Source organism: Vulpes vulpes, chromosome 11 (assembly GCF_048418805.1).
Source record: "Vulpes vulpes isolate BD-2025 chromosome 11, VulVul3, whole genome shotgun sequence".
Taxonomy (NCBI): domain Eukaryota; kingdom Metazoa; phylum Chordata; class Mammalia; order Carnivora; family Canidae; genus Vulpes; species Vulpes vulpes.
The window spans coordinates 5,295,710-5,309,799 of record NC_132790.1 but is presented as its reverse complement, the minus strand read 5'-3'; the positions used below and the strand labels follow the sequence as shown (position 1 = coordinate 5,309,799).

The 14,090-nt window shown below is 35.8% G+C and overlaps 1 pseudogene; it reads left to right on the top strand.

Moving 5' to 3' along the window:
- LOC140594502 (glyceraldehyde-3-phosphate dehydrogenase-like) overlaps nt 1–14,090 on the top strand; it is a 19,796-nt pseudogene extending 5,706 nt beyond the window's left edge.

Sequence of the window (14,090 nt, the reverse complement as noted above, 5' to 3'; positions counted from 1 at the left end):
GATTATAATTTCATATGTAAAAGTAAAATTCAATTCAATATTCAAATGTTACCTTAAATGGAAATTTTAACTACATGATAGCTTATTTGCAATATCGAGATATAACATACCCAGTAGTTACAGTATAACCTTTTCCTAGGACTGTGTAAAGATTTTAAATATTTTGTTTAAACACAAGTCATTATAAATATACAACAAAAGAAATCTGTTTCCCTGTATCTTTTTTTTTTCTCTTTTTGTTTTGTTTTAGATTTTTACTTAAATTTAAGTTTATTGGGCAGCCCGGGTGGCTCAGTGGTTTAGCGCCACCTTCAGCCCAGAACGTGATCCTGGAGACCTGGGATCAAGTCCCAGTCAAGTTCCCTGCACGGAGCCTGCTTCTCCCTCTGCCTGTGTCTCTGCCTCTCTCTTTCTCTCTGTGTCTCTCATGAAAAAATAAAATCTTTAAAAAAAAATTTAAGTTTATTAACTTATAGTGTATTATTAGTTTCGGGGTGAAAATTTAGTGATTCATCATTTGCATATAACACCCATTGTTCATTGCAAGTGCCCTCCATAATGCCATCACCAAGTTACCCTCTCCTCCCAATCCTGCTCACCTCCAGCAACCTTGTTTGTTTCCTATAGTTAAGAATCTCTTATGGTTTACCTCCCTCTCTGTTTTTATCTTATTTTTTTTTCTTCCCTTCCTCTGTGTTCATCTGTTTTGTTTCTTAAATTCCACGTATGAGTGAAATCATATATTTGTCTTTGTCTTATTTTGCTTAGCATAATACACTCTAGTTCCATCCATGTAATTGCAAACAGCAAGATTTCATTCTTTTTGATGGCTGAGCCAATATTACATTATGTATATATATATGTATATATATATAATATAATAAGCATAATATATGTATACACACACCTTCTTTATCCATTCATCAGTCAACAGACATCTGGGCTCTTTCCATATTTTGGCTATTGTTAATAGTGCTGCTATAAATATAAATATTGTGCCCCTTCCAATCACTCTGTATTTTTTGGATAAATACCCACAAGGGCAATTGTTAGGTCATAGAGTAGCTCTATTTTTAACTTTTTGATGAACTTCTATACTGTTTTCTAGAGGGGCTGCACCGGTTTGCATTTTCACCAACAGTGCAAGAGGGTTCCCCTTTCCCTTGCCAACATCTGTTGTTTCCTGACTTGTTAATTTTAGCCATTCTGTCTGGTGTGAGGTGGTATCTCATTGTGGTTTTCATTTGTATTTCTCTGATGCATGGTGATGTTTTGCATCTTTTCATGTGTCTATTGCCCATTTGTAGTTCTTCTTTGAGAAATGTCTGTTCATGTCTTCTGCCCATTTCATAATGGTTTTTTTTTTTTTACTTTTTGAATATTGAGTTTGTTAAGTTCTTTAGATTTTGAATACTAGCCCTTTATCCAATATGTCACTTGCAAATATTTTCTCCCATTTTGTAGGTTACCCTTTAGTTTTGTTGATTGTTTCCTTTGCTGTGCAGAAGCTTTTTATCTTGAGCAAGTCTCAATAGTTTATTTTTTGCTTTTGTTCCCTTGTTTCTGGAGATGTGGCTAGTAAGAAGTTGCTATGGCTGAATTCAGAGAGATTGCTGCCTGTGTTCTCCTCTTGGATTTTGATGGATTCCTGTCTCACATTTAGGTCTTTCATCAATTTTGAGTTTATTTTTGTATATGGTGTAAGAAAGTGGTCCAGTTTCATTCTTCTGCATGTGGCTACCCAATTTTCCCAACACCATTTATTGAAGAGACTGTCTTTTCTCCATTGGATATTCTTTCCTGCTTTGTCAAAGATTAGTTGACCACAGAGTTGAGGGTCCATTTCTGAATTCTCTATTCTGTTCCATTGATCTGTGTGTTTTTGTGCCAGTACAATACTGTCTTGATGATTACAGCTTTGTAATACAATTTGAATTCTGTAATACAGCAGACTTGTGATGCTTCCAGCTTTTACGTTTCTTTGGCTATTCAGGGCCTTTTCTTGTTCCATACAAATTTTAGAATTGCTTTTTCTGGCTCTGTGAAAAATGCTGGTGGTATTTTGACAGGAATTGGATTGAATGTATAGATTGCTTTGGGTAGTGTAGACATTTTTGACAGTATTTGTTCTTCTGATCCATGAGCATGGAATCTTTTTCCCTTTCTTTGTGTTTTCCTTAATTTCTTTCATAAGTGTAATATAGTTTTCAGAGCACAGATCTTTTATGTCTTTGGTTAGATTTATTCCTAGGTATCTTAAAATTTTTGGTGAAATTATAAATGGGATAAATTCCTTGATTTCCCCCTCTGCTGCTTCATTATTGATGTATAAAAATGCAACAGACTTTTGTGCATTGATTTTATATCCTGCAACTGCTGAATTCCTGTATAAGTTCTAGCAATTTTTTGGTAGAGTCTTTGGGTTTTCTGCAGAGAGTATCATGTTGTCTGCAAAAGTGAAAGTTTGGCTTCTTCCTTCCTGATTTGGATGCCTTCTGTTTCTTTCTGTTGTCTAATTGCTGAGGCAAGGACTTCCAGTTCTATGTCGAATGACAGTGAGAGTGGACCTCTCTGTTGTGTTCCTGACCTTGTGGGTTGAGACCTGATGTGTGGCCCAGTATGTGATATATTCTGGAAAATGTCCCATGTGCACTGAAAAAAAATGTGTATTTTGCTGCTTTGGGATGGAATGCTCTGAATACATCTGTTAAGTCCATTTGGTCCAATGTGTCATTCAGAGCCCTTGTTTCCTTGTTGATCTTCTGCTTTGATGATCTGTCCATTGCTGTGAATGGGGTGTTAAAATCCCCTACTCTTATTTCTTTAAGTTTGTTTTTAATTGATTTATATATTTGGCTGCTTCTAAGTTAGGGGCATTTCCCCTATTATTAAAGCATAATTCTAAATCTTTAGATAAGTCATAAATTTAATTGTAAAACTTTAAAGAGGTGTATATCACTTTTAAAGGCCTGTACATATTGTTTGTTGAAAAGCAGCAAATCTCAAATTTACCACAGAAAAGAAAGTGGTAATTAGTTATGATAATTAATAAAATTTTAGACTCAATGTCTTGGATGTCAGATGGTTGCACTGCTTTTATTTTGCTGAAACAACAGAGAGGTGTCTTCATTTTTCAAATGAAGTCAAATTATGAAATGCCACTTGATGTCATAAATGCACATATTTTGGTCTGGCATGATTTCTTCCATACAGACTTCATTCAGCTTTATGTCCACTGGAAGAAATGAAAATACATAAATATAAATTCAATTAAAATGTATATAAGGAAACTTATACAAAGTTTATACAAAGTAATAAATCATCTGGAAAAGATCTCAAAGGGAGTAGGCTTTCTTACACAAAGGAATTTTTATAAAGAGCTAGAAGTGCTATTCTAAATTATTGTAACATCACATTAAGATAATAGCCAGATATGAAAAGCACTTTTATGAAATAACTCATATCTGTGATTGAGTATGATATAAATTTTTTTTTCTTCTATGAGTCAGATAACAAACACTACAAAGAGGAAGAATTTGTAGAAACCAAAAACAACAGGTTGGAGAAAAGGTTAAAGTCATTTCTAAACATAATGGATGTGACAGGGATGTTAAACGGAGTTTTCTTTTCCAGTCTTATGATCTGTGGTTGGCCAAGAAAGCATATTATTATATGTATCCGTTGAGAGTTTTTAAGTCTTGAAATGAGTTGAAGTGAGCAACAGGGACAAATAAGTAAAAATAGAAATATCAGTATTGGCCGGAATTTAACCATAAGAGAATATTTCATGATTATGTTAATACTCATGATTAAGATTATTAATAAAGTAATTAAAAATAAAATAATTAAAATATTTAAAATAAATAAATAAAATAATTAATACTCATGATTAAGATTATTAATAAAATAATTAAAATATTTAAATAAATAAATAAAATAATTAAAATACACAGTTTTGGTATAGAGACTTTAGACAGACAAATATCAAAACAAAAATACTTTGTCAAACTTTTTACAACTGAGTGCTCTATCATCCTCTTCCCCTGTTCTACTGGGCCCAACCCATATGTTAAAAATACTTATACATATGGACTCAGATTTTTATTTTCATCCCAAACCATTTAAGTTGTATAAATACTGCTATATTTTTTGGAGCCAAAGATCAGGTTAAGAAGAAAGAAAAATAGAAGAGGGTTCTAGTACGGATGCTGCTTATAACTCAACAATTTGCAAAAGGTATAGAGGGAAAAACAGTGAAAGGATCAGTACAGTTTAAAGATGTGTTATTCTGCGTGGCCTGGTTTTAGTGCTAGTCTAACAGTCATTACAACTTTGCAACAAGATTAGTTAGACAAATGGGGAATAAATAATTATGTTCATTTATAACAATTTGACATTGCTGTGACATTCTGATCATATGTTACACAATGACAGTCCACAATGATTTGGAAATCAAACCAAACCAAATGAAACAAAACTGGTCCTGACCAAATTTGAGAAGTACTGAGAGTTCAAGCTTAAATATGACACATTACACATCTTGGTCAATATATAGAAGAAACACTAGAATAGAGTGTTCACAGTACCTCCTTGCTATTATTATTCTTTGGTGAGTCCTGAGAGGCCCTTTAGCATAGTGTGTACTTTGGGGCTTTGAGCCCCTGATGTTCTTTCTTGGGAAAAGTGTGTATTTTCTCTTCTACAGGATATCTGAACTTTCATTCTGCGTAATACGGCCACAGGAAAAATATCTAGATGTTTTGAAGACAATTCCAAGAATCCGTGTAGTAAGGAGAATAAGTACTAAGTACCAGATTGAACTCAGGCTTCTCACGTATCATGCGTTTTGTTTTTTTATATTTTTATAGAGACATTTTATTTGTCTTTGAGAGCTCAAGTGTGTTGTCTGTATAATTGAGATAATTATCTCTAATTGAGATAGAACAATTCTGTAGGCATTTCTACATAAAACTGGTAGCTCAAGAAAGAAAGGAGGGAGCTTTTTAATGGAAAAATCCTAAATGGTTTGGTGTTGAGGAGTAAGTCATGAGGAGAGAAGATTGATGGCACAAGACATCTGAACTGGCAGTGAGATAGAAAAATTAGGCAAATTAATGTGTGGAAATTAGTCAAAAGTTTAAAGGGCTCAGAAGTGGTAATTGCCATACTCAACAGAAAGATGGTCTCAAGAATCACTGCTCCCTCCCCCCCCATATCCCATATAATTATATTTTACTAAGGGATAACTATACGGATGTAAGATACATTGTGCAGACATATCTTAATGCATATCTGAGAGACCATGATTATGTGGATTGTATTTCAAACACTAACTTATCTGCAAGAGAAGAACTGTAGATATTTAAGACAGTGTAGTAACTCTAGAAGCTTGAGGATCCTGAGTTTCTAGGTGGCAATGCATAAGGCCCCTTGACTATGCAAAGATAAATAGAAGAAAAAAAAGCTGAAGGGCTGAACCATTACTCATAATTTGTCTTTACTCCAAAATTAAGAGAGGAGGGTGAATTATGAAAGGAGGACCATCACAGCCCGAATAAAGAAAGTACTTTGTTCCACACTAATGGAACCTCAATTCTTGTCAGAGCAGCAAAGAAGCCAGTTCATCATTTCACTACTCTAAATGTACTTGCAGCTTGGGGCGGCCAGAGACTCAGTTTTGACCAAAGAAATATAAGTGGGGTTTCCAGTCTGACATGTCAAAGAACTTGGAAATCATCAGTCCCATCCTCACAAGAAAAATGCAGAACAAATGGAAAATCAACCTCTCTTCTTGGATCCATTAGAGAATTGAGATCATGGGACAAGCGGCTGTGCTGGAAACTGGAGACACAACGATGCTGCTGGAGCTGATAACTGTTCCAGTAGGAACACTCAAACCTCAACAGATGAATTGCTGAACCTCACGATGGATTAGCTTCAAAGTTAAAAACTTAAGAGTGCGGAGGTCAGTCTTAGGGAGGCCCCCGTATTTCCCTGAGTCTTACCTCCAGGAGCCCCACCAGGTCTTACTGCGATAATCAGGAGGAAAAATCTCCTTTTGCTTCCAGCAGTGGAAGGGGAAAAGCAACTATTTTGAAATTCTTCCAAGCTCTCCTCCTTAATAGGGACTGTCCTCAAGGGAAGCCATTTTATCACGACTTAATGAACCTGGGTTTTATTAAACCCTTACTGACCTAGGGAAGGGAAACAGCCAAATCTATACTCTTCTACATAGCAGAGGGAAATACCCAACTCTAGTCCCCTGTAGCCTTCCTGTTTCACTGAAGGGTAAGGGTAGCTAAGTAGTTGTTGAGAAAGTCATGTCCTAGGGACACAGGCTCACTAAAATGTTAAAATCTACTCATAGGCCTATAATATGCTTCTCTTGCTCCAACAACTTGCCACCACATCAGTAAGTCTCCTATATAACATCGAGGAGGTCAGCTTAAAGAACTGCAAGCCTCAGATCTTATTTAAGAAAGAGGCTACAGGGGAACCCAAATATAAGAGGAGACACAAAAACCAGGAATGAATTTTTACCTCTGAAACCACAGCTACAGAAAACAAAAAAACAGCCTAAATCCTAGCCAGATAAACACAAAACCTCATATTAAAGACTTACGTATCTTATTTTCTAACTTAATTGATCATGTCTGGCTCTTAACAATAACAAAAATATAAGACATGCTAAAAAGTAAAAACAAAACCAAAAAAGAAAACTGTCTAAAGAGACAAAGCAAGCATCCAATCCAGACTCAGTTATAATAGAGATTTTGAAATGATCAGACTGGAAATTTAAAATAATTATGATAATTATGCTAAGGGCTCTAATGGAAAAGTGGACAAGATGCAAGAACAGTTTGATAATGTAAAGAGAAAAGGAAACTAAGAAATAATCAGAAGCAAATGCTAGTAATTCAACATTTCTATTCAACATCATCTAGAAGTCCTAGCTAATGCAATATAAAAGAAAAGAAAAAGGTATACAGATTGGGAAGGAAGAAATAAAACTATTATTCACAGATGATATTTATTTATTTATTTATTTATTTATTTATTTATTTATTTATGTAGTAAATCCCAATGAATCAACAATAAGAAAAACAAAAAAATCCTGGAACTATTGGGCAAGGTTGCAGGAATTAAGTCTACTACAGAAGAGTCATTTGACTTCCTATATACCGGTAATGAACAATTTGAATTTGAAGTTAACAACAGAATACCATTTACATTAATACCAAAAAAAGGAAATACTTAGATATAAATCTAACAAAATATGTACAGAGTCTGAATGAGGAAAACTATAAAAATTTGATGAAAAAAGTCGATGATCTAAATAAATAGGAGAAGCCCAATGTTCATTTACAGGAAGACTCAATTCTTTCCAAATGGATCTATAGATTCAACACAATTTAAATCACTCAAGCAAGTTACATTGTGGATTTTGACAAGCTGAATCTAAATTTTATATAGTAAAGCAAAAATATACAGAGTTGCTAACACAGCATTGAAGTGAAAGAACCAAATTGGAAGACTGACACTGCCAGACTTCAAGATTTACAGTAAAGTTATAGTAATCAACACAGTATAGTAATGGTGAAAGAACAGATAAATATTTTATTCAATGGAATAGAATAGACAGCCTGGAAATAGACCTAAATAGTTAGTCAACAGATCTTTAACAAAGGAGCAAAGGCAATACAATAGAGAAAGGACAGTCTTTTCAACAAATGGTACTAAAACAAATGGAACAACACCATATGCCAAAAAAAAAAAAAAAATCTAGATACCTTGTACTTTCAAAAAGTGACTCAAAATGTATCATAGACCTAAATGTAAAATGCAAAATTGTAAAGCTTCTTGATAACACAAGAGAAAAATCTATGTGACCTTGGAGTTTTTAGATATGATACTAAAAGCATGATCCATGAAAGAAATAATTAATAAATTAGACTTCATTAAAGTTGAAAACTTCTACTCTGGGAAAGATACTATTAGAATAATGAAAACAGTGGGAAAAAATATTTGCAAAAACACATATCTTATAAAGAACTGGTATCCAAAATATAAAAATGGCTGTTAAACTCAATAAGAAAGTGGATTCAATTAAAAAGTGGGCAGAACATTGAAATAGACATTGTGCCAGAGAAGTTATACAGATAGCAGACAAACATATGAAGATATTATCAATAGTATATGTCAACAAGGAATTGCAAATTAAAACAATGAAATATCACTACACACCTGTCAGAATGGCTAAAATCCAAAACACTGATAACATCAAATGTTGGCAAGAATGTTGTGGAACAGCAGAAACTCTCATTCATTACTGGTAGGGATGCAAAATTAACAGGTACTTTGGAAGACAATTTTCCAATTTCTTACAAAACTCAACATAGTTTTACCATATGATCCAGTAACTGTACTCCTATTTAGCCAAATGAGTTGAAAATTTATGTCCATGCAAAAATCTGCATATGAATATTTATAGCAGCTTTATTCATGATTACCCAAAATTGGAAACAACCAAGGTGTCTTTGAATAGGTGCATGACTAAACCATTGGAATCATATAAACAATGAAATATTATTCAGTGACAAAAAGAAACGGGTTGTCAAGCCATGAAAAGATATGGGGGGATCTTAAATACACATTACTGAGTGAAAGAAGCCAATCTCAAAGGCTCCATACTATAAGATTGCAACTATATGACATTCTGAAAAGGCAAAGCTATAGAGACAGTAAAAAGTTCAGTGATTGCTAGGGCCTTGAGGCAGGTGAAGGAAGAGCAAAGGGTCAAGGTGGTGCACAGAGATTTTTAGGGCAGTGAAACTATTCTGTATGGTACTGTCATGGTGGATAAAGACATTATGCATTTGTCAAAACCCATAGAATTATACAATTCAAAGAGTGAACCCAATGTAACATATAAATATATATATTATCAGCTTTATTGAAGGAAAGTTGACATACAGTGACTTTTGCATATTTAAAGTGTGCAATTTTAAAATATTTTGGCACATGTATACCCATGAAACCATTACCACAACCAAGATTATATATATTTTATATATGTATATAAAATATATATAACATATTTCTAAATATATAATATACATACAATATATAAAAATATATAAATTGTATATAAGTTTATAAAATATAAATGTATTTTATATTTTTATTTGTATATAAATATATATTTGTATATATATTTGTATATAAATATATATTTGTATATAATGTATATTTATATATTTATATTTATATATTTTACATTGTATATAAATATATATTTATATATAAAGGAGGCTCTTTTTCTGCTTAAAGAGGAGTTGACTCAGCTGCTGGCATATGTTTCCTGCCTTTTGTCCTATACTGTTTTCTCCTGGAATGTAAACGCAATGTCTCCTATTGTAGAAGCCTTTGTGAGACCATGCAAATGACAGCCACGTGAAAAGTTTGAAGGATCATAGAGACAGAGAGGACCTGGAACTTCTTTAGTGATTTTTGGAACCACCATGTCAGCCATAGACTGCCTAGGTCAGGAGTTCTTCTTTGAAGAAAAACTATACTCCTATTTGGTTAAGCCACTGAAGTTGAGTTTCTCTTATTAGAACCTAAAGTCAGCAAATTACTGATTGCCATAGCTATCCATTAGCTGTGCTTATAATTTTTTTTTCTAAAAGAAAACCAACAGAAAAAAAAATCTTAATTCTTAGAAATATATTTTTTCCCAAATCTTTTCATAATAAAATATAATTCTGATCCTGAAGATTGCCTGAATCAGGGCTCAGTACAAAGTTGAAAAGGAATGGATGAGGAAATGGGGATTTTCACCCTGAAAAAAAGCCTGAATATGAAGGAAGGTAATAGTTTTGCTCAAATACCTGAAGGGCTTTAAAATGGGGGGCCTTTGGATTTATATTTGACTATGAGAAATATAATTAACACTACCAGTAAAAAACTCATGGAAGCAATATGACAGGTTATGTGGAAGGACTTTTAAATCCATGTCAAAGCATATTTTCAGACCATAATGCTTTGAAACTAGACCTCAATCACAAGAAGAAATTTGAAAGAAACTCAAACATGTGGAGGTTAAAGAGCATCCTACTAAATGATGAAAGGGTCAACCAGGAATTTAGAGAATTAAAAAGATTCATGGAAACTAATGAAAATGAAGATACAACTATTCAAAATCTTTGGGATACAGCAAAAGCAGTCCTAAGAGGGAAATACATCGCAGTACAAGCATCCCTCAAAAAATTGTAAAAAACTCAAGTACACAAGCTAACCTCGTACCTAAAGGAACTGGAGAAAGAACAGCAAATAAAACCTACACCAAACAGAAGAAGAGGGTTAATAAAGATTTGAGCAGAACTCAATGAAATAGAGACCAGAAGAACTGTAGAAGACATCAACAAAATGAGTAGTTGGTTCTTTGAATGAATTAATAAGATAGATAAACCGTTAGTCACCCTTTAAAAAAGAAAAAAAGACTCAAATGAATAAAATCATGAATGAAAGAGGAGAGATCACAACCAATACCAAGGAAATACAAACGGTTTTAAAAACATATTATGAGCAGCTATACGTTAATAAATTAGGCAATCTAGAAGAAATGGATGCATTTCTGGAAAACCACAAACTATCAAAACTGAAACAGGAAGAAATAGAAAACCTGAACAGGCCAATAACCAGGGAGGAGATTGAAGCAGTCATCAAAAACCTCCCAAGACACAAACGTCCAGGGCCAGATGGCTTCCCTGGGGAATTCTATCAAATGTTTAAAGAAATAATACCTACTACTAAAGCTGTTCTGACAGATAGAAAGGGACAGAAAATTCCAAACTTGTTCTATGAGGCCACATTACCTTAATTCCAAAACCCAGACAAAGACCCCACCAAAAAGGAGAATTATAGACTAATATCCCTGATGAAAATAGATGCAAAAATTCTCAACAAGATACTAGCCAATAGGATCCAACAGTCCATTAAGAAGATTATTCACCATGACCAAGTGGGATTTATCCCCGGGATGCAAGGCTGGTTCAACACTCATAAAACAATCAACGTGATAGATCATATCAACAAGAGAAAAAAACAAGAACCATATGATCCTCTCAATAGATGCAGAGAAAGCATTTGACAAAAGACAGCATCCATTCCTGATCAAAACTCTTCAGAGTGTAAGGATAGAGGGAACATTCCTCAGCATCTTAAAAGCCATCTACGAAAAGCCCACAGCAAATATCATTCTCAGTGGGGAAACACTGGGAGCCTTTCCCCTAAGATCAGGAACATGACAGGGATGTCCACTCTCACCACTGCTATTCAACATAGTACTGGAAGTCCTCGCCTCAGCAATCAGACAACAAAAATAAAAGGCATTTAAATTGGCAAAGAAGAAGTCAAACTCTCCCTCTTCACAGATGACATGATCCTGTACATAGAAAACCCAAAAGACTCCACCCCAACATTGCTAGAACTCATACAGCAATTGAGCAATATGGCAGGATACAAAATCAAGGCCGAGAAATCAGTGGCATTTCTATACACTAACAACAAGACTGAAGAAAGAGAAATTAAGGAGTCAATCCCATTTACAATTGCACCTAAAAGCATAAGATACCTAGGAATATACCTAACCAAAGAGGTAAAGGATCTATACCCTAAAAACTACAGAACACTTCTGAAAGAAATTGAGGAAGACACAAAAAGATGGAAAAATATTCCATGTTCATGGATTAGAAGAGTTAATATTGTGAAAATGTCAATGCTACCCAGGGCAATTTACACATTTAATGCAATCCCTATCAAAATACCATGGACTTTCTTCAGAGAGTTGGAACAAATCATCTTAAGATTTGTATGGAATCAGAAAAGACACTGAATAGCCAGGCGAATGTTGAAAAAGAAAACCAGAGCTGGGGGCATCACAATGCCAGATTTCAGGTTGTACTACAAAGCTGTGGTCATCAAGACAGTGTGGTACTGGCACAAAAACAGACACATAGATGAATGGAACAGAATAGAGAACCCAGAAATGGACCCCCAGCTCTCTGGTTAACTAATATTTGACAAAGCAGGAAAGACTATCCACTGGAAAAAGTACAGTCTCTTCAATAAATGGTGCCGGGAAAATTGGACAGCCACATGCAGAAGAATGAAACTGGACCACTCTCTTACACCAGACACCAAGATCAACTCAAAATGGATGAAAGATCTAAATGTGAGACAAGATTCCATCAAAATCCTAGAGGAGAACACAGGCAACACCCTTTTTGAACTTGGCCACAGTGACTTCTTGCAAGATACATCCACGAAGGCAAAAGAAACAAAAGCAAAAATGAACTATTGGGACTTCATCAAGATAAGAAGCTTTTGCACAGCAAAAGAAACAGTCAATAAAACTAAAAGACAACCTACAGATGGGAGAAGATATTTGCAAATGACACATCAGATAAAGGGATAGTATCCAAGATCTAAAAAGAACTTATTAAACTCAACAGCAAAGAAACAAACAATCCAATCATGAAATGGGCAAAATAAATGAATAGAAATTTCACCAAAGAAGACCTACACATGGCCAACAAGCACATGAGAACATGCTCCACATCACTGGCCATCAGGGAAATACAAATCAAAACCACAATGAGATCCCACCTCACACCAGTGAGAATGGGTGAAATTAACAAGACAGGAAACCAAAAATGGTGGAGAGGATGTGGAGAAAGGGGAACCCTCCTGCACTGTTGGTGGGAATGGGAGCTGGTGCAGCCACTCCTGAAAACTGTGTGGAGGCTCCTCAAGGAGTTAGAAATAGACCTGCCCTACGACCCAGCCATTGCACTGCTGGGGATTTACCCCAAAGACACAGATGCAGTGAAAGACCAAGACACCTGCACCCCGATGTTTACAGCAGCAATGTCCACAATAGCCAAACTGTGGAAGGAGCTACAGTTCACTTTGAAAAACTGGATGTTGTCACCATCTATGACTGCTTCATTGACCTCAACTACATGGTCTGCATGTTCCAGTAGGATTCCATCCTGGCAAATTCAATGGCACAGTCAAGGCTGAGAACTGGAAACATGGCATCAATGGAAAGCCCATCTCCATCTTGAAGGAGCAAAAGCCCACCAATATCAAACAGGGTGATGTTCTTGCTCAATATGTTGTGGGGTTCACTGGTGTCTTCAGTACTATGGAGAAAGCTGGGGCTCACTAGAAGGGTGGAGCCAAGAAGGTTATTATCTCTGACCCTTTTGGTAATGCTCCATGTTTGTGATGAATGTGAACCATGAGAAGTATGGCAACTCCCTCAAGATTATCAGCAGTACCTGCTGCATCACCAGCTGCACGGCCCCTGTGGCCAAGGTCATCCATGACAACTTTGGCATTATGGAGAGAATTATGACCACAGTCCCTGCTATCACTGCCCAGAAGACCGTGGGTGAGCTCTCTGGGAAGCTGTATCATGACGGCCAAGGGGCCGCCCAGAACATCATTCCTGCTTCTATTGGGGAAGACAAAGCCATCCCTGAGCTGAATAGGAAGCTCATTGGCATGGTCTTCAATGTGCCCACCCCCAATGTATTAGTTACAGATCTGACCTGCTGCCTGGAGACAGCTGCCAAACATGCTGACTTCTAGAAGATGGTGAAGCAGGCATCAGAGGGCCCCCTCAATGGCACCGTGGGCTACACCAACCTGGTTGTCTCCTGAGACTTCAACAGTGACACTCTTCTACCTTTGATGCTGGGGCTGGCATTGCTCTCAATGACCACTTTGCCAACTTCATTTCCTGGTATGACCATGAATTGGTTACAGCATCTGGGTGGTGGACCTATATTTTCGGTTACGCCCTCCTATGGTCCTCACGCCCCTCCCCTAAATCCAGGGAGAGTACAAGAGGAAGAAAGAAGCCCTCAGTTGCTATAGAGTCCTTGCCTCAATTCATTTGCCAATGCACTGAGAATCAATCTCCTGGCCTGGAATCCGTCTCGGACTCCCTAAAGAAGGGTTTAGAGAGCCCTACCTTGTCATGTCCCATCAGTAAAGTTTACCCAGACAAAGAGATTTAA